The sequence below is a fragment of the Coregonus clupeaformis genome, chromosome 18 (assembly GCF_020615455.1).
Source record: "Coregonus clupeaformis isolate EN_2021a chromosome 18, ASM2061545v1, whole genome shotgun sequence".
In the NCBI taxonomy this organism is placed as follows: domain Eukaryota; kingdom Metazoa; phylum Chordata; class Actinopteri; order Salmoniformes; family Salmonidae; genus Coregonus; species Coregonus clupeaformis.
In genome coordinates this window covers 1,894,086-1,921,844 of record NC_059209.1, presented here as the reverse complement: position 1 = coordinate 1,921,844, position 27,759 = coordinate 1,894,086, and positions in this window count along the sequence as shown.

Here is a 27,759-nt window from a genome sequence, read left to right as displayed (position 1 = left end):
CCCAGTTAAGTGTTTTACCCTAGTCTTTAGGCTACGAGTGAAGATGTCAGAACATGAGTCTCACCAATAGTGCGATAATTATGCCACTCATCATAAACCTGAAGACAACCCATATAATTTAACCTAGGTCATATAGTTGACAAAGTACATAAAAGAGACAGAATATTTTGTGAATCAACATATTCAAATATACGTGCTGTAACAGAGAAATACATTGTTAATGGTATCGTTAAAGGGGTGCTATGCAGAAATTGTCTGCCATTTCCTGGTTGCTAAAATTCTAATAGTTTGCCTAATTTCAGATTATGTGACAAAACAAGCAAGTATAGTGTAGAGAATCATTGTACCATCTAAACCTCTGTGAAATACTTTTTACATATCCAAAAATATTGTATTTTCAGCTGTTTCGAAGCTGGTGTACAAAACAGAAAATAAAATATGCATAAACAAAACTTAAGAATGGGAAGCATAGAAATAGTGCATATAGAACAGATATACCGCTTCTTAGACTTGCTTTCAATGAGAATTACATATCTACACTGAGGGAAAAAAGTATTTGATCCCCTGCTGATTTTGTACGTTTGCCCACTGACAAAGAAATGATCAGTCTATAATTTTAATGGTAGGTTTATTTGAACAGTGAGAGACAGAATAACAACAAAAAAATCCAGAAAAACGCATTTCAAAAATGTAATAAATTGATTTGCATTTTAATTAGGGAAATAAGTATTTGACCCCCTCTCAATCAGAAAGATGTATGGCTCCCAGGTTTCTTTTATACAGGTAACGAGCTGAGATTAGGAGCACACTCTTAAAGGGAGTGCTCCTAATCTCAGTGTGTTACCTGTATAAAAGACACCTGTCCACAAAAGCAATCAATCAGATTCCAAACTCTCCACCATGGCCAAGACCTAAGAGCTATCCAAGGATATCAGGGACAAGATTGTAGACGTACACAAGGCTGGAATGGGCTACAAGACCATCGCCAAGCAGCTTGGTGAGAAGGTGACAACAGTTGGTGCGATTATTCGCAAATGGAAGAAACACAAAAGTACTGTCAATCTCCCTCGGCCTGGGGCTCTGTGCAAGATCTCACCTCGTGGAGTTGCAATGATCATGAGAATGGTGAGGAATCAGCCCAGAACTACACGGGAGGATCTTGTCAATGTTCTCAAGGCAGCTGGGACCATAGTCACCAAGAAAACAATTGGTAACACACTACGCCGTGAAGGACTGAAATCCTGCAGTGCCCGCAAGGTCCCCCTGCTCAAGAAAGCACATATACAGGTCCGTCTGAAGTTTGCCAATGAACATCTGAATGATTCAGAGGAGAACAGGGTGAAAGTGTAGTGGTCAGATGAGACCAAAATCGTGCTCTTTGGAATCAACTCAACTCGCCGTGTTTGGAGGAGGAGGAATGCTGTCTATGACCCCAAGAACACCATGCCCACCGTCAAACATGGAGCTGGAAACATTTTGCTTTGGGGGTGTTGCTATTCTGGTACATTGCACTGTCCCAGCTCTGTTATAGTTATAGTCTTATAAGCACTTGTTAAAAATCTACGAAGAACCTATTATTACTGTCTTATTACACAGTCTCATTATGATTCAAACCACCAACTAGTCATACAAGTGGCTAATGATCAGACTGGTGGCTTACCCACAAAAACAGTCAACAATAAGTACTTTGGTTATTATGGAGGGTTTGAAAAAAAAACATGCTAAACAGATACTGTCTGTACTTCTCATGGAACAACGGGAAGCTAATTATTTCAATATTGAATCTGAGGGCTTGAGGATGGCTGCTACATGACTGCTCACAGTATGGGATCTCGTTTGATCTTAAATCTGTCCACTCCTCTGCCGAACTCAGGCTTGCCTAATGCTTATTTGGTATTTTGTGCCTCAGTCATCCTCCACCACACACACAACAAAACCAACCAACCACTGACTGGACAAACAGGTTGGCACACCTCAACACGCTATTACAGCCACAACAAAAAACCTAGACCTTTGATATTCAAGTGTGGTATGAGTTCGGCATCAGTTCAAAGATTTTAACTGCTTATAGATTGTATTTTAGGCATAGGGAGTTAAATATATTTATTTAGGCAAAGTAATATAATTATGTTTATTGCATTCCGTAATGTATACTGAACAAAAATATAAACACAACATGCAACAATTTGAAATGTTTTACTGAGTTAAAGTTCATAAAAGAAAATCAATCAATTGAAATACATTTATTATGCACTAATCAATGGATTTCACATGACTGGGAATACAGATATACATATTTTGGCCACATATACCTTAAAAGAAAGGTAGGGGCATGAATCAGAAAACCAGTCAGTATCTGGTATGACCACCATTTGCCTCATGCAGCGAGAAACATCTCCTTACCACCGTAAAGCATGGAGGAGGAGGTGTTATGGTGTGGGGGTGCTTTGCTGGTGACACTGTCTGTGATTTATTTAGAATTCAAGGCACACTTAACCAGCATGGCTAACACAGCATTCTGCAGCGATATGCCATCCCATCTGGTTTGGGTTTAGTGGGACTATCATTTGTTTTCAACAGGACAATGACCCAACACACCTCCAGGCTTTGTAAGTGTTATTTTACCAAGAAGGAGTAATTGAGTGCCGCATCAGATGACCTGGCCTCCACAATCCCCCGACCTCAACCAAATTGAGATGGTTTGGGATGAGTTGGACCGCAGAGTGAAGGAAAAGCAGCCAACAAGTGCTCAGCGTATGTGGGAACTCCTTCAAGACAGTTGGAAAAGTATTCCTCAAGAAGCTGGTTGAGAAAATGGCAAGAGTGAGCAAAGCTGTCATCAAGGCAAAGGGTGGCTATTTGAAAAATCTAAAATCTAAAATATATTTTGATTTGTTTAACAATTTTTTGGTTACTACATGATTCCATATGTGTTATTTCATCGTTTTAATGTCTTCACTATTATTCTACAATGTAGAAAATAGTAAAAATAAAGAAAAATCCTTGAATGAGTAGATGTGTCCAAACTTTTGACTGGTAGTTTATATCCCAACCACCAAGATGCACGGTCAGCAAGACGCTTGGTCAAATTATGAAAACATCAGTAGCCTAAACATCATAAGCGCCAAGTGTGCTTAATAAGTAGTGGAAATCAGCACAGAAACAATAATGGCATTATTATTTATATAAGTGTCGATATGACAGCAGATAAACATTTAAATTATTTATACATCAGATACCATTTCGAAGTTGTCTGTTTCTCTGTCATCAAAATGGAGGTAACGCATGATCTATCTGAAGCGATCCCGTGACATGGTTTCTCCAAACAAAAGTATCCGATACATGTCTGACCAGAAGCTCTCCATATACACGCTCTTTCCACCGAATGCTCCACGTACATACAGGCTTGAAATGAGCGCATTGAGCTCATCAACAGACAGATCCCAGGCAGTGTCTCCTTGCTCTGTGTCCGCCTTAGCCACAGTTCAGTCCCTGAACATAAACAACGAAAGTTGGTGAGTGCATTGCTGATGTTTTTTTTTTTCTTGAGATGTAGGGCCTGCTCTCTCAGTGATTACAATTTGTGCTGATAATCGGCCTGTAGCATTGTCACTGGCTTGTTCTATCTAAACGGGACCTGCTCAGTGCGCACCATTCTGGCTTTTTGCGCTTAGTCTTCGGAGGTGGAAGTTATTCAGGCTGAGGCTCAGAATCAGAATCAGAATCAGAACAATAATCATCAGAGATGTCATGATTAATTTCTTCCCCACCATCTGAGTCATTTTCATTCAGATCTTGTAGCAGCGTTAACGCAGCATGTGCATCCATTCGTCTTCGTCTTTTTGCCATTGTAAATTACGCACGCTCTCACTGTGTACTCCAAGTAGGCCAGAGTAGACCAATACAACGTATTGATATAGGGTACATACCATTTTGAGATTATAATTAGAATATACCAATAGAACGGCCTGCCCTGTTCTTCATTCACAATCAGTGATTACATAGTTATGAATTGTTCGCTTCCCCTCATTCATCAACTCACCCATTCTCCTCCTCCATCATACTTTACTTCATTTATTTAATCTGTTGTTATATGTGTGAAATTAGTTTCGGTACAGTTTAGGTTCAGTTGAGGAAATTATCGGGGTGATTATCAACTGGGCACGGCACATCCCACTGTCGGGAGAAGGAGCGGAGCAGGCCCTACTGTTGGGAGAGGGAGGGGCAAAGGGGAAACCATTCAAAAAGTGACATGCCCTCATAAAACAGGTTATAACTCCAGTTCTGTTTGTGATATTAAGATTCTAACAACTGCAGTGTGTTATATAGACTTATTTAGGAAAAGTCAAGGACAGAGGAGGGCATGACTTTAAAAATGGCAGAGTAATCATTTTTAAAAATGTTTGAACAGTCAAAATGACTCCATTAGTGGTTCTAGTGTTAATGTGGGGCTCCTACACCGTTGAGTGCAAGGGTAGCAAAATAGGGTTGTTCGAGTTTAGTTGCCTCCCTTTGGGTTCACGGCAGCAGACCACTTGAGTCTCAAGCACTAGGCTACATACATTTCAAACACCCAAAATAACTCGGGCCAGTCACAGTCTGTAATGTTTTGCCACAGACAAAGCAAAGAGTCACCATTTGCTCAGGAAGTATTGCAGATACAACATAATAGACACACGAAAGTAAACAAACAAAACTCTCGAGCGAGCTGGAGCCAATTACTGAATTTTCTGTTTACACTAAATAACTCCTGAAGCTACTGTCACTTTTGACACACCGTCTGACCAGTCAGTAGGCTACAGCATTAGCACTTTTATATTTTTTAACGCTTTCATTTTCCAAAGGCGGACACCTAAATATTTATATCCTGCCTTGTTGGATAATATGTCCCTGTGTCAGTGCTTGATAGGAGAATTGGCTGGATGGTGGAGGATGACAAAGTTTAAAGCGTCATTACGAATGCATAATCACATAGCCTGTTAATAGAGTGGCTTCAGTATCACATTAGCCAGAAGCTGTCATGTGAAAAATTTCCATCTCTAGGGTCATTACTCTGTCTTTTTATACATTCTGTACCAGCTGCAGGCGAGAAGTATCATTGGCGGCTCCCTCCGTTTGCTCTGAAGCACTGCCGTCATGTTTTTTTCTCAGAGCTTTCTCCACTTATGAAATTAATGCAATTTTTATTTGAGTTGCCCTCTTGCCTTGTTAACTCTCAGCCTTTATTTTATTGAGCAGAATGAATGTGGCATTGTTTGACTGCAGGACATTGCATTTGCAGAGCTAAACAACATTAGGTCATGATTCTTTTTTCTTGTACTGTGAGGAGAGTAGTGTGAATAGGCTAGTTAAAGTATCTTTTCACGGTAGCACAGGAGTCCAAGTCCAAGTGTTGTCGTTTATAATGTCTCTAAAGTGGACATTTAAAGTTAATAGAACATTACTGATTAAACCTTGGAGAAGTTGAACACTCCAATATAAATGTATTCTACACCAAAGCATTGTCAAATGATCTTATGCATCATTCAGCAGTGAATCGATGCAAAGACTTCTGTGAATTAATTTCCTCAAAGCCTGGTCCATTGATCACTACACTCCACATTCCTACATACGTTTCTCCTTAGAAGAGGAAAATCCGTATTCTCAACACAAAACGTTGAGAGAGAACAGAACAAAGCTTATTACTCCACAAGTTGACATTCACTCAATTCCACTACAGTGTTCCTGTCTTCAATTGAAGGAGACACTCAATAATATGAATGATACAGACCAGGATGTGAATCGTATTGTCAAGTTACACATACAGATTAATCTTTTCAGTTTCAGTTGAGTTTTTGCCAGTTGTGCATCCATTGAAATCTTGTTTAGTCAGTTAGCCCCAACAAGCTCTCACAGTCTCACGTCAGAATTAGACATTCATCCATGTTTCTCAAACGTCAAATGTACCTTTAGAAGTGTTTAAGGTTAAGTTTAGGCATTAACTCCGAATTATTAAGTTTAGGGTTAAGTTTATGCATTAACTCCGAAATCTTAAAGTTAGGCATTATCTTTGGGATAGGCTTAAAACAAAAATCTCAAATACGACTTTCTATCGCTGGATTCAAACATGCAACCTTTTGCACCAGAGGCAGATGCTTACACCTATCCGCGATCCCCATCTACAACACCCTAGTAAAACGTTTCCATGTCATCTCCCGATGTCCTCAGACATGGATGGACATCTAATACTGACTTGTATCACCGGTGAACTGGCTGGTTAACCCTATGGCTATAAAACGTTGGCATATTCATAATGTATACATTTCTTATCTACAGTATAAGCACAACATAAATCAACACAAATTGGACATACCAGCTGTAGCGCTTTAATACTCTCAAACTCAGTAGTTCCCTCCTTACAGTCAAACATATAAAAAAGACAAATATAAAATGTACCAAACTCACTTCTATAAAGATACACTTCAACAACTCATCTTAGGCCTTGCATAATCCTGTGTAAATTCGTAACATAAACAGCACATCTGCTTTTCACAATACATTTCCCTTAATCAGAGGCAATGAACTGCGCAGTAAGTGAAGGCAAAGTGGCAAAACTAGTTGAATAAATCATTGAGTTGCCGATTGGACACGGAGGTTTTAACTGCATGCGCTCATCCTCGGGAGGACCGTTAGGGAGCGGATGTTTGCTTAATTAAATAATGAGAGCCATCTCGAGTTTGACAGCCGCAAGAAAACAGACGGCCTGGGCTTCTCATCCAATCCCGACGAGATGGCGGATCTGTGAGCGTGGCACTAATGATTTCATTAACACGACTAACGGGGCCTTGCTACACCTGCTCTCGGATACCGCGGTAACCTTGAGTCCAAGGTTCAAGTCTTCATCCCCCATTGTTTGTTAGTGTTCTGTGACTTACCTAAGAATGTTGGATATTTGCTAAAGTACTGAGCTTAGACCTTTGATCCATCATTGATCTTTTCATTGGCGTTTTTGCAAGTAGAATCTTAACTACCTATATGGGAGCTGCATTCTGGGAAGCATATGGTTCTGTATGGTTTCTGATGTACATAAGAACATCAGTTGTATGCATTGTAACCTAAACCATTGTGACCTAAACCACGACATGGGTCCCATTATGCCTGGCGAAAACTGAACACTGCATTCCACAGTAAGAACCTTATACCAACGGTCAAACATGGTGGTGGTAGTGTGATGGTTTGGTGATGCTTTACTTCTTCAGGACCTGGACGACTTGCCTTAATAGAAGGAACCATGAATTCTGCTCTGTATCAGAGAATTCTACAGGAGAATGTCAGGCCATCTGTCTGTTAGCTGAAGCTGAAGCACAGCTGGGTCATGCAGCAAGACAATGATCCAAAACACACAATAAAGTCTACATAAAAATAGCTAAAAAGCAACACATTTTAAGTTTTGGAATGGCCTAGTCCAGGGGTACTCAAGTACTATTTGAGAAGGTCCAGTCACAAAAAAGTGTAATGTAATTTATCGGTGTAGTAAGAAACCCCCACCTCACAACCCATGCGACCCCAAACTGTTCACACCCGTCTTGTTGGCGGAGAGAAAGCTAATTTCCTGCAATTCTATGCATTCTTCCATGTCGTATGTGTGTTTATATGATACCAGGGGTCAAAGCCTGAAACATGTAAATAAAAAGTTTTTTTCTTCGGGACCTGCAGTGCGCATTGACACCGTTCTGGGTCCGGATCTGGTCCGCGGTCCGCCAGTTGAGTATGGAGAGCCTAATCAAAGTCCAGACCTATTCCCAATTGAGATGTGTCAGGACTTTTTTTTGGGGGGGAGGGTAGATCAGCTTTAATATTGCAGATAGATTGTGGCTTCCATTAGTGTATTTATCTGCATCATTTCCAATCCCCCATATATCTATATATATTTTTGAATATTTTCCTTTATTATATTCCCCTAACCCTTCCACCCCTCCCCTAATTGGAGAAAACTAACGGACAACACTTATGCTTCTACTTCCAACTTATACGTACTATATACATTTTACGGACACAGTATATTTTACAATAGTTATCTTTTGTTTGTTTTTAGTCCCATCCTTCAGCTACCCTCAACCCCTCCCATCTATCTCTGAACACCATCCAGTTTTGATTTCTACTTGCCATATATTTTTCAACTGTGCTGTTTCACAAAAGTTCTGAACCTATATACATTTTACGGACACAGTATATTTTACATTAGTTATCTTGTTATTTTTAGTCCCACCCTTCAGCTCCACTCAACCCCTCCCATCTAACTCTGAACACCATCCAGTTTTTATTTCCATTTGCCATATATTTTTCAACTGTGCTGTGATGTTTCACAAAAGTTTTGAACCTTTCTATTCTCATAGTTTCTACAGATTGTAAATTAAAGATAAACATTTTTGCTAAGACCATTATTATATTATTGATTGATTGACTATGACTTTTTAAATCACCCAGCAGTGCTATTTGCACTGTTGTTGCAGGACTTGAAACGAGCAGTTCATGCTTGAAAACCCACAAATGTCGCTGATTTAAAGCAGTTCTGCATGGAAGAGTGGGCCAAAATTCCTCCACAGCGACGTGAGAGACTGATCAACAACTACAGGAAGTGTTTCGTTAGAGTCATTGCAGCTAAAGGGGGCACAACCAGTTATTGAGTGTAAGAGCATTGGGTGATGCATAACTTTGTTTATGAAATAAGTATGTCATTGTTGTGTTATTTGTTCACTCAGGTTCCCTTTATCTAATTTTAGGTTTTGGTTGAAGATCTGATAACATTCAGTATAAAAAATATGCAAAAGTAGAGAAAATTAGAAAGAGGGCAAATACTTTTTCACAGCACTTTATAAGAATGCTCAGGATTTTTTATATATATTTTTTAACCCATATTTAATGAATGTCCTTTTTTTTGTTGCACAAAACTACTTCCATTCATTTTTTTTTTACCGGTACCAGGTTACCTTCAGATGAGTCTTGTGAAGTTTGTGGGCGTCGTAGCGCAAAACAAGAAGGCTGATTTTCGGGATGTCTCCTGGTCAGACAAGCGCCACTGTACTGTAGCTCTGCCAGATTCCATCGCAAATGCGGAAGGCCGACATCGGCAGATTGAGACGCAGCGCATGCAAAACAGATATCTCTAGCTTAAACAGACAGATTTTGATGGCCTGCAACATGTAAAAGAAACCCATATCCATCTCCTCACCCACTCCTTCTGACACACTGTCTCACTGACATACTCACAGGTGGAAATCATTAGGTCTAGCCTAGACGTACAAGCTCGGGATCCTCCCCCTCCATATATTCCTTTGCTCAGTGCTCCGAAACCACTCACACACTCACTCAGGGTCTAGGACCCTCTGATATCCCTCCGTGGCTTACTGCTAATATAGGAATGCCTTTGTGAGATAGGGAGGGAGCACATATAACCCAGACACGATGTCCCATGCTTAACTGCATCGAGAGGCTGATTGTAGCTTATAGGTGTGACGAGTACTGAGGATATGAAGAGGCAGGACGCAGACACAGGAATTAACAAGGTAAAGGTTTACTTAACAATAAGAAGGAGAATAACAAAGGGCGAGTAAACGACACAACGCCAACAATTACACACAACAATGAACGAACAGTCCAGGACTATGTAGTGGTGGTGATGAGATGATGAGGTGCAGGTTCCCTGGAGGTGATTAGGGTGCATTGGGTTTCTATTCCTGTGTTTGCCGAGGTGGTGCGCTCAGACCGGTGGCTCAGTAGACCGGCGAATCAGAGCGCCGGAGTGGAGCAACGGGAGGAGACGTGACAATAGAAGGCTCCAGTGTAATAGTGGTATCCAAGGTCTCCTGTTTTTGCCGGGTTTTTCCGCTTAATGATGTTTGTTTGATTTATACATTGAAAATATACACTGTACCTAACCTCATCCCCATGCAAATATTGCATTACGGCCCAATACATGCAACCTCTTATTAGGCCCTACGGAAGGATTACTTATAAACAAATGCTTGTCAGTTGTATCTGTGATTACAAGATTACATGACCTGTGGGTCCAAGTTGAGGCATGGACTTTTGGAACAGGCAAAGCAGTGGCCACGCTTGATAGATTACACATTAGCCTGCTGGGAGCTTGTGGCAATTATGTCATTGTTTACTATCAACGTCTTCTAAAGCAGGGCTCATCAACTAGATTCAGCCACACGCCGATTTTTTCTTAAGCGGTTGGTCAGGGGGCCAGAACATAATTACAAATAAATTGACCACAAGAAGCCAAAACAGATATAATATTTTACTAAAACAATAATTTTAAACCATGCTTACATTTGTTTACGATCATATATATATATATCTATTATGCTTTGGAATACTTTGGAACAGATTTCCAAAATTGAAATAACTTAGAGATGATTTGCTGGTGTTTTTACAGTCTTTTATGTCCAACAAATTTGTTTTTGCTCAGAAAACCTGGGGGGCCAAATAAAATCACTCGCAGGCCAAATTCGAGTTGGGGAACCATGCTCTAAAGTCACAAAGTCATTGTATTGCCATTGTTGAGGCTATTGAATGAGCATGCAGTGGACTTAAATAGGTCTCACATTTTACATTTTCGTCATTTAGCAGACATTCTTATCCAGAGCGACTTACAAATTCTGATGAATTCTCAATTTTGCATTCAACACATGGCTGGCTGCAGTAGATTTCAGGGAAGGTGTCAGGGGAAGATATATGTTATCAAACAAGTCAAGATAGTCAACCAACAAATAGATTGTCCCACTACATGGATCAGAATGCAATTCCAAAATTCCACTGATGTATTTCCAGATGCTTCATTGCAGAGCAAAGGAATGCAAGCCCAAAAAAGACTATATGCTGAACCAGCCTGGCCTCAGTGCCATACAAAACATACTATATGTATTTCTTAGAACCTCCAAGACATATGATATGTACTAATGGTCTAGTTACTATAAACAGAAACAAAAGTAGGGAGGTTGCTTGGGGAGGATGGGTACGCATATACCGTGAGCGTCTAGCAATCCATAGGATGCGCATTCGAGTCACGGACAACTGTAGCATTTTAGCTAACCCTTCCCCTAACCCTTATTCTAACCTCTACCCAATTCACCTAACCTGGTATGTAAATTATCATAACCTTTTACTTAAATTATCCTAACCTTTGTTGTTAATTCTCCTAACCACCAATTCTCGCCGTAATTCTATTTTCTTGTTACGATGCAACGAGCAACCTGGAACTCAGAGAAAGACATACAGTGCATTCGGAAAGTATTTAGATCCCTTGACTTCTTCCACATTTTGTTAAAATTACAGCCTTATTCTACAATCTATTGCAAATAAAAAACAGAAATACCATATTTACATAAGTATTCAGACCCTTTGCTATGAGACTTGACATTGAGCTCAGGTCGTCCTTGAGATGTTTCTACAACTTGATTGGAGTCCACCTTTAGTAAATTAAATTGATTGGACATGATTTTGAAAGGCACACACCTGTCTATATAAGGTCCCACAGTTGACAGTGCATGTCAGAGCAAAAACCAAGCCATGAGGTCGTAGGAATTGTCCGTAGAGCTCCGAGACAGGATTGTGTCGAGGCACAGATCTGGGGAAGGGTACCAAATAAATCTGCAGCATTGAAGGTCCCCAAGAACACAGGGGCCTCCATCATTCTTCAATGAAATAAGTTTGGAACCACCAAGACTCTTCGTAGAGCTGGCCGCCCGGCCAAACTGAGCATTCAGGGGAGAAGGGCCTTGGTCAGGGAGGTGACCAAGAACCCGATGGTCACTCTGATAGAGCTCCAGAGTTCCTCTGTGGAGATGGGAGAACCTTCCAGAAGGACAACCATCTCAGCAGCACTTCACCAATCAGGCGTTTATGGTAGAGTGTCCAGATGGAAACCACTCCTCAGTAAAAGGCACATGACCCCCCACTTGGAGTTTGCCAAAAGGCACCTAAAGGACTCTCAGACCATGAGAAACAAGATTCTCTGGTCTGATGAAACCAAGATTTAACTCTGGCCTGAATGCTAAGTGTCACGTCTGGAGGAAACCTGACATCATTCTTACTGTGAAGCATGGTGGTGGCAGCATCATGCTATGGAGATGTTTTTCACCGGCAGGGACTGGGAGACTAGTCAGGATCGAGGGAAAGATGAATGGAGCAAAGTACAGAGATATCCTTGATGCTGCTCCAGAGCGTTCAGGACCTCAGACTGCGGCAAAGGTTCACCTTCCAACAGGACAACAACCCTAAGCACACAGCCAAGAAATCTCTGGAGAGACCTGAAAATAGCTGTGTAGAGACGCTCCCCATCCAACCTGACAGAGCTTGAGAGGATCTGCAGAGACGAAAGGGAGAAACTCCCCAAATACATGTGTGCCAAGCTTGTAGCGTCATACCCAAGAAGACTCAAGGCTGTAATCGCTGCCGAAGGTACTTCAACAAAGTACTGATTTAAGGGTCTGAATACTTAAAGCCTGTGTTTGCTTTGTCATTATGGAGTATTGTGTATAGATTGATGACGAAAAAAAACAATTTCATAAATTTTTAGAATAAGGCTGTAACGTAACAAAATGTGGAAAAAGTCAAGGGGTCTGAATACTTCCAAATGCACTGTATAATACCATACATCCTCCAAGTAGTATGTCATCCAATTCATATGCTATTGTACTACAGGATAAGACGTATGATACTATACGTCCTCTAATTCGGATGATATTGTATGACCGCTATTCCATTAATGTAATCTAAAGTAAAATAACATATCATACTATATGGTGGGAACAGATTTATGTAGCAGATCCTACGGATTGCCCTGAGATCATGTTGGCTGAACCTTCAAATTTTTCTGGAAATGTAATCTTCCATTGGCATAAGACTGAGATGATGGCATACCCTGTACCCTACCTCACAAGTCGATAAACATATTAATTAGACACGCTTAAGAAATTGGCAGTAAGAAAACCCTACAAGCATATAGGGAAACTTGCGGGCAGATATTGTAAAACCCAGGTATAAACACTGCTATCATTGCTTTCACAGCAGTTGACTTGGAGCCGAACTCTGCACACACCGACTTAAAGAACAGACTCAATGGTGTGTTTTGTTACTCCAGCTGTGCCCAAGGAGAGTGGTAAGACAAACTCTGGAGTGCAAGTGTTATATTAAAAGGGAGGCCAAGAGCCAGTGTTAGTCCAAAATGCACACACTCTTGCGTCTGCCTGTGTAAGATCCTGTGACAGAACAAATATTGTCCGGCAAACTACCTTTCTGGACAGGGAAAGTATGCACTGCCCCCAGCATTAGGGCTATTAAGTTAATGTGCTCAAATGTTTACCCAAATGTTAAGTTTGCAATGGAATAACCAAGCTCTGGTTCTGTTGACCGAGGCCACAAAATGGATTTCAAGGGGCTCAAAACACATTTGTCTAACCTATGTACTGGCAACCGCTATCGGAGTAAGTGAGATTAGCACCAGTGTTTTACTGTTATGACAGACTTTTTTTGCCTTGAGCCTTAATTAGCAAGCCCATGAAATAGACCTACGTGGATTGCATAACAGTATTACACGAGGGCCAAGAACAAGTTTATTTTCCTGCCTGTAAACATTTAAACATCAATTTATTAGTATACTGAACAAAAATATAAAAATGCAATATGCAACAATTTCAAAGATTTTACTGAGTTACAGTTCATATAAGGAAATCAGTCAATTAAAATAATTTAATTAGGCCCTAATCTATTGATTTCACATGACTGGGCAGAGGTGCAGCCATGGGTGGGCCTGGGAGGGCATAGGCCCACCCACTTGAATACGTTTTTCTCCACAAAAGGGCTTTATTACAGAAATACTCCTCACCCCTCCTCAGTGGAGAAGCCGGATGTGGAAGGCTGGCGTGGTTACACGTGGTCTGCGGTTTTGAGGCGGTTGGAAGTACTGCCAAATTCTCTAAGATGACGTTGGAGGCAGCTTATGGTAGAAAATTAACATTAAATTCTCTGGCAACAGCTCTGGTGGACATTCCTGCAGTCAGCATGCCAATTGCATGCTCCTCAAAACTTGAGATATCTGTGGCATTGTGTTGTGTGACAAAACTGCACAAGTGGCCTTTTATTGTCCCCAGCACAAGGTACACCTGTGTAATGATAATTCTGTTTAATCAGCTTCTTGATATGCCACACCTGTCAGGTGGATGGATTATCTTGGCAAATGATAAATACTCACTAACAGGGATGTAAACAAATTTGTGCACAAAAGTTGAGATAAATAAACGTTTTGTGCGTATGGAACATTTCTGGAAAAAATTTCTTCAGCTCATGAAACATGGGACCAACACTTCACTTCATAGCTATATACTGTAAAATATAAAATAATAATATGTTGATTCAACATACAATCCTAAGGCATCCAGCTGCAAAAGGATTGTGAGTTTGCTCAACATTTGGGCATATACAGTACATTCTCAAGTTGAATTGCATGTTCACTCAACTTTTAATTTTAGGTTGAGTGAACATACAATTAAACTTACATTTATTCTACCTTATTTGCATATTTCCCAGTCTGCCTTGCCTTTCGAGTGAATCGTAGTTTCCACCCATGACTGTATTTGTTAGCGACAGAGACATGGTTGTTGTATTCAATGGCTGTCAGTCCTGTAGCCTTCACCAAGTGAGTGTCTAATTGAATATGTTTCAATTTAAACTCTTTATGACAATACATTACATACAGTATATCATAAGACCTTTCTTTGAGGGCATAGTGGTCTGAAACTCCTGCAAAGTGGTGTGTAATTCATATTGGAAGATTGATTCGTAAGGAAGATTGATTAATGAGACTACCTGAATCATATACACTGAAACAGCCATCTCAGTAATGGGTGCATTAAGTCCAACTACTAACATATTGGATTAGTTTAGAAACATGTATGTTATTTACATTTGTGTAGCATAAGCTTAATCAACCAAACAATGTACATGCAAAAACATAGGTATTGAAAGAAACAATTCTGAAAATCAACCTGCAATAGAGCATGGTGGGAAATATGATAATAATGGGTGTGATTGAGTGGTTTTGAGCAAACATGAATTTGTGATTTTACTCAACTCACAGAATAATGCTGATTAAGCAATTGGTTAAGTTGGCTTTTTTACAGTGTTGCCTTCCAAATGCAAACATTAATTTGTAATGTTACTCAAAAAGCTTTTTAAAATTAATCTCACATCGAGCAGAGTTTGTTAAGGAAACAAACTTGAACACATTAGCCCAAATTCTTGTCCTTTTGAAGTCCACTCAACTTGCAGAATAACCAGTCAGGTTGTTCAAGATTGAAGTCGAAATTGTCCTGAGGACATAGGGAAATGCCTTCAAAACCAGCCACTAGGGGCAACAGTGGGCACTATTTCCATCAAGTAGGCTTGGGTTTGCTAGGGTGTTCTGGAACAATCCCATGACTCTGGATCAGAAGGTTTTGTGTATGATCCCAGTCGTGGACACTGTTTTTTAAATTACATTTGGAGAACGTGGATGAACGTCTAATTCTGCAGTGAGACAGAGCTTGTTGAGAATAATGCTGATTATGCAATTGGTTAAGTATGTCAAAATATTTCCCTTTGATTTGTATTTCTAATTGGTCTGTGCTTCAGATCCTCCTCTCCAATCTTGTAAATAAAAGGCATTGCTCCATTCCTGCTAGCTTTGGTAAAGACTCAAAGTTAGACTGTGATGACATGCTGGCATGAGACTCCCTGACAGGACCAAAGCTAGAGGTGTCTGGTATGTGTAGAGTTATCTCTAGGTGATCCTACATCTCTGAGACCAGTGCGGGAGAATGTTATATTTGGGTTGAAGGGAGTGGGGAAAGGAGTGTAATGGCTGACAAGGACCTGGTTAATCGCCTCCACTGTTTAAATTAGCCCACTGATGAGTGCATCGTTAAAAGCAACCTGCTGAACTCTGTACTTCAACAACCATTATCTGTATATCTCTTCCCCCCATAAAGCTGTCCAAAACAGAATGTTGAAAATGTGAAGTTTATTTCCAAAACGCTATATCCACAAATGTTTCACATTTGTGTTTTTTCATCAGAAATTGCTTGATGTGTGTGTAAAATATTATTGATCTCAGATTTTGAACTCATAGATTTTAGGTGTGTATTAAAATGGGTTTTTTTGCAAAACGCTATATATCCATTGTTTAGCTGGAATGGAATGTTTATATACTATATGTTTGACTGTGATATGTGGTTGTCTCACCTAGCTATCTTAAAGTGAATGCACTAAGTAAGTCACTCTGGATAAGAGCAATTTTGGTTTAAAAAAATATATACATATATTGATGTCATAAATGTATTATTTGTATAGTTCTTTATTAAATATGTTATCACCTAGCAGTACTACTAGCAGTACTACTTGTTTCTCCAAGAGTGAGGCGGATATAGCATTTTGCAAAAAAACATGATTATTTGTCTCTCTGAAATTAAACCAAGTGATAGATTTCAAACAAATATATGTATGTCATATCTGTCATTGAACAACCACATGTCATGCTTCATAATCTCTTTGAACAATAAAAGCTAATTTACCAACATTTCAGAAATTGTATATATAGCGTTTCGGAAAATCAACTCTTAATTTGTTGTTTTTAATGTCTGTGCAAACAGCCCATGACTACTGAAAAGGAGGTGTTTGAGATGAAATATGGAATTATCCACCTCAGACAAGGATAATGTTTAATGTGCCATTATTCATTTGGGAGGAGTCAAACATTTTAAATTCTATAAAATCCTATAAATCATGTATCAAAGATTCCACAGACCTCATTTACGCCTTTAAACTAACTGCTATTCCCTGCCAAGGAGAGTGCCCCTCTCTTGTGAGCGCTTGGCAGCAAGGTAAGTGGATAGGGGGATATATTTTAGGGGATCATTTACAGAACACTGACCTCTATCGAGTTTCACACCTCCCAGTTGGGAAGTAAATCTAGGAGGTGTCTTTCACCATGCTAATTTATGTGTCCCTGTTGGCAGCTTAAGCCCTTCTGCCTTTTGAATTTGTAACAGCGCACCAGCTGGAGTCTCTTCCCTCTTGTGAAAGGAACGTTGTTAGAGCAGCTGAAAAAATGTTACACTTGTCCCCTTTTCTGACAGTGCTGGCTATAATGTAGCTGAGTGGTTCATTTAGTGGAGCGGAGGCCTTTTTATTTATTTTTAAGAATCATGTGCATTGTTAGGTTACACCTGTACATGTCCTTTTCTTAAGCCCTGTTTATACCTGGTTCTAACATGCAGCCTTTGTCTGATCTCATCCACATTCTGATTGTGCTCACATTTTTTGATAATGGTACATTATTAAAAGACGCATTGTGATCTGATTGCGAACAAACAAGATCAGGGCCCGGATTCCCAAAAGCATCTTAAGGCTAAGTTTATTGTTAGAACCTTCGTGGGAGAATCGTTAAATCTCAGAGCTGATTTCCAAAACCATAGTTACTAAAGTTGCACTTGAAAACGCTCGTTATTTACCGACTGCCTCAGACCACTTGTAAAACAGCATCGTGAGATGCTTTTTTTGCCCTTCCGCATCACTGTATTCATAGAAGATCTCCGCTAAACATAGAATGAAGAAGTTTGTCTGAATGTGACTGTGAAGTTGACTATAAATACAAAGTTGGCAAGTCTTTGCAATTGTTACAAACAAGTGAAGGATAAAAAGATGCTTCAAATAAAAGCCAATATGACTGCATTAAAATATATATAGGCTACATGGGCCTATATATTTCAATCATATTGAAAATAAATTCATGTTCAGTCAATTGAGTTCTATTTTGCCAATAGGCTACTTTTTGCCTCAATATATTTCATGATGTGTACTAGCTCAATGATGTGCCCAATTTGTGATTTAGTGCATTATTATTGGGTAAGCATAACAAACCGCCTCAATATTTCCAGCCATAGGTAGTAATATCGCTCTAGTAGCTGATCCGTTGTCAGTATTGTGGAATAATTATAATGTAAAGGTAAGATTTAAATGGAGAAAGCTGATTCAAGAGCAGCTCTGCTTTTCTTTTGATCCTATCAGTATCGACACATGATCTAATGATGCATTTAGCAAACGTTCTCTCTGCGTGGTGTTTTGGGAAACGCACGTTACATCTTCGGCCGTTGTAGGAACGATGCATCGTTAAAACACTTGTGAGCCTCGGTTCCATCACTATCAGGAAACCGGCCCAGGTCAAGATCAGGACAACATCAGGACGAAGGACGCATGCTAACGGCTTTAGGGCTTTAGACAGGGGCTCCAATGCCATTTAGAACACACACTAATCACCCTAGTGCCAAAATACAGCCTCCAACTCCGCCCCATCTCCACAGAGAATTCTCAGTCCTACATATATGCTATTTGCTCGGAGGACTATTATTTTATCATCATATTCTGCTCTCCTAATACAGAGAATAACTGGTTTTGTATGCTCGCAGCCAGTCAATACACCTTGATCTCCTGTTACGTTATTAAGGGAAATATGCTCATAATGTGCCTCTTATTTCAGGACATGAGGAGAGGTTAGTCTCTGTGTAGCAGCAGCAGTAAGCCTGACTGCCTCCTTTCTTTTTGAGGGCAAGATAGGGATCTCACCCATTGCTTTCAGATTAAGTGGTAGTGCCCAGAACAATTTGCTTCTTGTGCTTGGCGGCAGCCTTCTTGGAATGCTCACTGTGGCATATTTAAATACCACAGAGTATTATTATTCATACAAAGCACACATAATGGTGTGGCAGGTACAGGTATCCTCAAATCCTCAAAGTACCATTTACTGTAAATAAAAAGAAGACGAAAGGGAAATACCTTAGCCGGGGGGGAAAAGCATGCTATGGTTTCACCCGATGTGAACTTGCAGCCATGTTAAAAGAGGGTCATTATCTAGTTCAGATTGTGCATATATGTTGTGGAGAATGCGTAGATGTGATTTTAGCCTTGGTAAACATCACATTACCTTATTTAGCGGAGGGTTTTATGAGGTATTATGAAATACATTGTCATAGGTGATTATCAAAGAGGATTTAATGTGAAGAACAGAGAAATCCTAGGATAGCAATGACTTCAATATGTCTCATTTTCTTGTATGACATCAATATTCCTTCTCATTATAAGACACAAGGATGCAGGTTTTTCTCAGAATCCTGACATTTCCAGTTAAAAACAGCCGAGACGGGAATTGATACTGCAAATGATCATAGCACATAGCAAAGGTTAAACGTTTTAAGCTAACCAAGGCTAGGGGAGAAAACATCAAACACTAAGGCATTGTTAAAGGGCTTTTGCCCTGAGGTGTGTGTGTGCCGTGGATGGAAGCCTTTCTGTGCATAGACATCTGCGTGTCTGAACAGGCACGATTCCATCTTACAGTATGATGTGTTCACTGCTATCTCCCTCTCGGTCTGTAGTGCAGAGCACTGATATGGCATTGAGAGTTGAAGCATTAAGGATGGTGGGCTGGGTCATGTTCAGTAGGGGGGAAACAAGAGTAAAACAGTCCAAAAAAGTGTGAAACGGGAAGGTACTATCTGAACAAGTCAAAAAGGAACAAATGTTTCGCTTTCCCTTGCAGATCGTTTGAAGTGAGTTGAGTTCAATGAAGGGTAATTGGATTGGCATTCTGCCGTCAAGTCTTAATCACGACTTCAAGCTTACTGACCCACTCGTGTATTTTTATTTGACAGAATCTGAGAATCTGAGAAACTCCCCAAATACAGGTATGCCAAGCTTGTAGCGTCATACCCAAGAAGACTCAAGGCTGTAATCGCTGCCAAAGGTGCTTCAACAAAGTGCTGAGTAAAGGGTCTGAATACTTATGTAAATGTGAAATATATATATACACTACCAGTCAAAAGTTTGGACACACCTACTCATTCAAGGGAAAAACAACAATTTAATCAATTTTAGAATAAGGCTGTAACGTAACAAAATATGAAAAAAGTCTGAATACTGTCTGAAAAGGGTCTGAATACTTTCCGAATGCACTGTATATGCTCAGTCAGTCATGGTCAACATCATAGGTTCAGATGATAAAGTGCCGCTCAGCTCCTTGGGATAGCGGAGCGTTGCGGGGCTTACCCAGAATGCCCTCACCTTGGTCCTACGTCTGCTTCCATATGCCTCTGTGCACCCTGATGTCAATGGATGGCTGCCATGTGAGCAGTGGAAAGAGAGGGAGAGGGTCAGGGCTCACTCTGACAACAGCAGAGAAAACACACAGAGAGGGAGTCAGAAAAACAACAACAAAGGCACTTCGCCACAAACGGCCGTGTCATGACCTAGGCCGGGAAAAATAGCTCATTGTCATATTGCGTGCAGCTACATACTTGCAGCGTGCATTCATTGTTTCAGATGGCTATCAAGCCCAAAGCCTTTTCTCTCTTTCTTTCCTTTTCCATACTTCTTGAACCTTCCATCTGTCTATAAATCTCTGCTCGCCCCAGAGTGCAGTGGCCCTGTGAAGGAGGGAGGGAGGGATGGAGGAGACAGAAGGAGAGAGAGAGAGAGCACGGAATCAGAGGTATTCGGGGTTGATGATGGCTGTCCACGCTGGCCTTTTTCGGGAAACCAGTTCTTCTCTGTTTATCTTTTCACACCTCCCAGCTAAACATTAGGTGTCTGTCTCTTTAGAGCAATGCTTTCCCCACCCTGGTCCCCATGTGGCCTCTGTTCTATTTTTTATAAAGCTACATTTCTCCTTAAGGCCACCATATCAAGACGAAATCACAACAAACATTTTAATTTTGAAAAAGTGATGCAATTTTAGTTTTTGCAAATCCATTTAGCTGCCCAACGGAGACATCAATTCCAAGTTATCAAATATGAGGTTGTTTACAGTAGCTTAGGGACTGTATATCAGTATAAGCTGTATGCCTATAAAAATTCAGCAGCACCGTTTCACAGGTATTAGACAATAATTGTTTATTTACAAATGAAGCATGCTGGCTGCATTATCATTCTGAACTAATCATTTCTGAGGAATCATAACATCTTTGTGGATGAACTCAGTGCCCTATGCTTCATAGTTACAGTACAAAATAGAGGTTGGCAGTCAATTTGACAGGAGTGACACTAAGACGTGTGGAATGTTTGGTATTTTATTAGGATCCCTATTAGCTGTTGCAAAAGCAGCAGCTACTCTTCCTGGGGTCCACACAAAACATGAAATAATACAGAACATTAATAGACAATAACAACTCAAGGACAGAACTACATCAATTTAAAAATGGAACATGTAACCTACATATCAATACATACATACAAACTATCTAGGTCAAATAGGGGAGAGGCATTGTGCCGTGAGGTGTTGCTTTATCTGTTTTTTTAAATAAGGTTTGCTGTTCATTTGAGCAATATGAGATTGAAGGGAGTTTCATGCAATAATATTTAATTTTTAATTTATTTATTTCACCTTTATTTAACCAGGTAAGCCAGTTGAGAACAAGTTCTCATTTACAACAGCGACCTGGCCAAGATAAAGCAAAGCAGTGCGATAAAAACAACAACAACACAGAGTTACATATTGGATAAACAAAACGTACAGTCAATAACACAATAGAACATCTATATACAGTGTGTGCAAATGTAGTAAGTTATGGAGTTAAGGCAATAAATAGGCCATCGTGCAAAATAATTACAATTTAGTATTAACACTGGAATGATAGATGTGCAGAAGATGATGTGCAAATAGAGATACTGGGGTGCAAATGGGAAAAATAAATAACAATATGGGGATGAGGTAGTTGGGTGGGCTAATTATAGATGGGCTGTGTACAGGCGCAGTGATCAGTAAGCTGCTCTGACAACTGATGCTTAAAGTTAGTGAGGGTGATAAGAGATTTTTGCAGTTCGTTCCAGTCATTGGCAGCAGAGAACTGGAAGGAATGGCGGCCAAAGGAGGTGTTGGCTTTGGGGATGACCAGTGAGATATACCTGCTGGAGCGCATACTACGGGTGGGTGTTGCTATGGTGACCAATGAGCTAAGATAAGGCCGTGATTTATAGATGACCTGGAGCCAGTGGGATTGGCGACGAATATGTAGTGAGGGCCAGCCAACGAGAGCGTACAGGTCACAATGGTGGGTAGTATATTGGGCTTTGGTGACAAAACGGATGGCACTGTGATAGACTACATCCAATTTGGTGAGTAGTGTGCTGGAGGCTATTTTGTAAATGACATCGCCGAAGTCAAGGATCGGTAGGATAGTCAGTTTTACGAGGGCATGTTTGGCAGCATGAGTCAAGGAGGCTTTGTTGCGAAATAGGAAGACGATTCTAGATTTAACTTTGGATTGGAGATGCTTAATGTGAGTCTGGAAGGAGAGTTTATGGTCTAACCAGACAACTAGGTATTTGTAGTTGTCCACATATTCTAAGTCAGACCCGCCGAGAGCAGTGATTCTAGTCGGGCGGGCGGGTGCAAGCAGCGTTCGATTGAAGAGCATGCATTTAGTTTTACTAGCGTTTAAGAGCAGTTGGAGGCTACGGAAGGAGTGCTGTATGGCATTGAAGCTCATTTGAAGGTTTGTTAACACAGTGTCCAATGAAGGGCCAGATGTATACAAAATGGTGTCGTCTGCGTAGAGGTGGATCTGAGAGTCACCAGCAGCAAGAGCGACATCATTGATATACACAGAGAATAGTCGCCCGAGAATTGAACCCTGTGGCACCCCCATAGAGACTGCGAGAGGTCCAGACAACAGGCCCTCCGATTTGATACATTGAACTCTATCTGAGAAGTAGTTGGTGAACCAGGCGAGGCAGTCATTTGAGAAACCAAGGCTATTTAGTCTGCCAATAAGAATGCGGTGATTGACGGAGTCGAAAGCCTTGGCCAGGTCGATGAAGACGGCTGCACAGTACTGTTTTTTATCGATCGCGGTTATAATATCGTTTAGGACCTTGAGCGTGGCTGAGGTGCACCCATGACCAGCTCGGAAACCAGATTGCATAGTGGAGAAGGTACGGTGGGATTCGAAATGGTCGGTGAACTTGGCTTTCAAATACTTTCGAAAGGCAGGGCAGGATGGATATAGGTCTCTATATGGCTATAATGGCTCTATATAATACTGTACGCTTTCTTGAATTTGTTCTGGATTTGGGGACTGTGAAAAGACCACTGGTGGCATGTCTGGTGGGGTAAGTGTGTGTGTCAGAGCTGTCTGTAAGTTGACTATGCAAACAATTTGGAATTTTCAACACATTAATGTTTCTTATCAAAAGAAGAGATGCAGTCAGTCTCTCCTCAACTCTTAGCCAAGAGAGACTGGCATGCATATTGTTTATATTAGCCCTCTGATTACAATGAAGAGCAAAACGTGCCGCTCTGTTCTGGGCCAGCTGCAGCTTAACTAGGTCTTTCCTTGCAGCACTCGAACACACACGACTGGACATTAATCAAGATAAGACAAGACTAGAGCCTGCAGGACTTGCTTTTTGGAGTTCGGGGTCATAAAAGCAGTGCATCTCTTTATTACGGACAGACCTCTCCCCATCTTTACAACCATTGAATCTATATGTTTTGACCATGACAGTTTACAATCTAAGGTAACACCAAGTAATTTAGTATCCTCAACTTTTTCAACAGCCACACCATTCATTACCAGATTCAGCTGAGGTCTAGAACCTAGGGAATGATTTGTACCAAAGACAATGCTCTTAGTTTTAGAGATGTTCAGGATCAGTTTATTACTGGCCACCCATTCCAAAACAGACTGCAACTATTTGTTAAGGGTTTCAGTGACTTCATTAGCTGTGGTTGCTGATGTGTTTGTGGTTGAATCAACAGCATACATGGACACACATGCTTTGTTAAATGCCAGTGGTAGGTCATTGGTAAAAATAGAAAGATAGTAGAGGGCCTAGAGAGCTGCCCTGCGGTACACCACACTTTACATGTTTGACATTAGAGAAGCTTCCATTAAAGAAAACCCTCTGAGTTCTATTAGATAGATAGCTCTGAATAGACGATATGGCAGAGGTTGAAAAGCCGTAACACAAGTATTCTCAACAACAGGTTATGGTCAATAATGTCAAAGGCTGCACTGAAATCTAACAGTACAGCTCCCACAATCTTCTTATTATCAATTTCGTTCAACCAATCAGACATTTTTGTCAGTGCAGTACATGTTGAGTGTCCTTCTCTATAAGAATGCTGAAAGTATGTTGTTAATTTGTTTACAGAGAAATAACATTGTATTTGGTCAAATTTTTTCCAACTGTTTGCTAAGAGCTGGCAGCAAGCTGATAGGTCTGCTGTTAGAACCAGTAAAGGCCGCTTTACCACTCTTGGGTAGCGGAATGATTTTGGCTTCCCTCCAGGCCTGAGGACAAAGACTTTCCTTTAGACTCAGATTAAAGATATGACAGATAGGAGTGGCTATAGAGTCACCTACCATCCTCTATAGCTTTCCATCCAAGTTGTCAATGCCAGGAGGTTTGTAATTATTGATCGATAACAATTATTTTTCCACCTCTCCCACACTAACTTTACAAAATTCAAACATGCAATGCTTTTCTTTTATTATTATATATTTTTTTATGCATGAGTACGATGGCTCACTGTTCATTGTTGGCATTTCCTGCCTAAATTTGCCCACTTTGCCAATTAAGTATTCATTCAAATAATTGCCAACATCAAATGGTTTTGTGATGATTAAGCAATCTGATTCGATGAAAGATGGAGTTAATTTAATCATTCTGCCCATAATTTCATCATTCTTTACTCTTGTTTTACTCTTGCTTCAAAATACAGTTTCTACTTATTTGTGTTGAGTTTAGTCACATAATTTCTCAATTTGCAGTAAGTCAGCCAGTCAGATGTGCAGCCAGACTTATTAGCCACTCCTTTTGCACCATCTCTTTCAACCATACGGTTTTTCAATTGCTCATCAATCCATGGAGCCTTAACAATTCAGTCAGTTTCTAACAGGTGCATGTTTATCAATAATTGGAAGCAGCAATTTCATAAATTCATCAAGTGCAGTGTCTGGATGCTCTTTATTAATCACAACAGACCAACAAATATTTTTAACATCATCAACATAAGAGTCACAGCAAAATATTTTGTATGATCTCTTATACACTATTTTAGGCCCAGCTTTTGGAACTTTGGCTTTCCTGGATATAGCCACTATATTGTAATCACTGCATCCAACTGGTACAGATACAGATTTAGAACAAAGTTCTACAGTATTAGTAAAAATGTGATCAATACATGCGGATGGTCTTGTTCCTGTAGTGTTTGTAAACACCCTAGTAGGTTGATTAATAACCTGAACCAAATTACAGGCACTGGTTACAGTAAGAAGCTTCCTCTTGAGCGGACAGCTTGATGAAAACCAATTAATATTCAGGTCCCCAAGAAAGTAGACCTCTCTGTTTACATCTCATACTGTACACTATCAAGCATTTCACACATAATATTTAGTTAGCACTTGGTGACCTATAGCTACACCCCAAAATAAAAGGTTTTAGATGTGCAAAGTGAACCTGCAACCACAACACTTCAATAACACTTGACATAAGATCTTCTCTAAGCATTACAGGGATGTGGCTCTGAATTTATACAGCAACACCTCCCCCAAAAGCATTCCTGTGTCTTCTATAGATGTCATATCCTTGTATTGCTACTGCTATATCATCAAATTAATTATCCAAGTGAGTCTCAGAAATGGCTAATATATCAATGTTATCTGATGTTAGCAAGTTATATATTTCATTAACCTTATTTCTAAGGCTACATATATTAATATGGGCTATTTTCAGCCCTTTCCTGGGTAGCTTATCAGAGATAGACGTAATATGGAAAAGATCAAACAAAGCAAAATAAAAAATATATACATTCAGCTGTCCATTAATCAGTTGGTGTGTGTAAGTGTATGTGCTGCAGGGTTGAAGCTACAAACCCATAGGCTTGGCGCTCTCATCCCTTCCAGGCTTTTGGAAGGGAGGGTGGACAATGAGCCTGTCATAGCGGATGTAAGCAATGTCCCCACGTCCTCTGGCAGCTTTCATGGCTGGGATAAGTTATTTCCTTTTCTGGCGCACAGCTTCCGGATAGTCCTCATTGAGGAAGATATACCTTCCACTCAAGTTCTTGGATCTTTCTAGAACAGCTACATTGTCCTTGAACCTCAGGAACTTGACCATTAAATCGGTTGGCCTGTCACCTGCGCCGGTGGTGGGTTTTCCAGTCCTGTGGGCGCGCTCAACCTCAATCTTCCTGTGGTCCATCTTCAGTTTCTCTGAGATCATTTACCTCACTTTTTCCTCAGACTCCTTCCAGGTCTCTTGTAGATTCTGGAATTCCGTCCACAACCATGTTGTTCCGCCTTGATTGTCCTTCAAGATAATCTGATTTCTCCGTCATTGTTTAACATACAGAACTGATGTCCTCGCTCAATGACCTACAGATTGCTGTCATCTTGCCGTTCTCCTATTTAAACTCATCGAGCTGACCCTGGGAGAACTGCAAACTGTTCTCCAGGTCTATATCCAGGTATATTATTTTATTAGTTGACTCCACCAGTATTTGGACAAAACACTTGAAGCGATTTTCTTGTTGTTGTACCAACTGCTTGTAGAACACTTTCTGTTTGTTTAAAAGATCCTTCACCTCTGATAGAGCGACACCACTGTCTTCAACAGTACTCCCGCTGGCTTTGTTCTTTGTCATGGTAGCAACGTAGGTTACGCTGTTATTCCTCGCAGTTCCAGACAGGGCAGGTCGCAGGAAAATTGAAAACAACAACAAACAGTAGGGATCGAGACAGCCACAAGCCCGGGACAACCTGCGGTCCCAGCCACAATGGCTAACTGCTTCACGGGCTGCGTTCAAGCCCTCAAGAAAACCCTGCTAGCTTGATAGGCAGTTAGCTAGCAGCTAGGTTAGATGCTACACCAAACAGCTCCTCAAACCTGGCCTTGGTTGGCAGGATCACTGGACAGATAGTAGCAGTCCCAGCAACTGATGCCAATCGTGTCACGGGAACCAAACTTAAAAGGTAGCTAGCTACTAAGAAACTTTTCAATAAACTTTCAAAACAACAAACCAAACTCTCCCTTGTCCTGCGTTCAACAGGAAGTGACAAATGATAATTTAAAAAATTGTTTAGTTTAAACATATCACCCATTTACTAAAACAATCTAAATATTGCTATTCTTTATAGGTGTTTGTTTTACTTTCCTTACCTGCTGTTTATTGTGATTTATTGACAGAGCATGACAACAAATGTTTGTCCATTGTGAAATGGATAGATTAAATCTTTACCTGTATGAAGCAAATGGTCTTCCCAGTTTCATGTTTTTGAAGTTATATTAAATGAAAGGATGAGAGAGAGAGAGAAAGGGAGAGGATAATACACTACATGGCCAAAAATACGTGAACACCTGCTCGTCGAACATCTCCTTAATATTAATTAATTAATATGGAGTTGGTGCCCCCTATGCTGCTATAAGAGCCTCCACTCTTCTGGGATGGCTTTTCACTAGATGTTGGAACATTGCTGCATTGACTTGCTTCCATTCAGCCACAAGAGCATTAGGGAGGTCAGGCACTGATGATGTGCGATTAGGCCTGGCTCGCAGTTGGCATTCCAATTCATCCCAAAGGTGTCCGATAGGGTTCTGTGCAGGCCAGTCAAGTTCTTCCACACCCAACTCGACAAACCATTTCTGTATGGATCTCGCTTTGTGCACAGGGGCATGCATTGG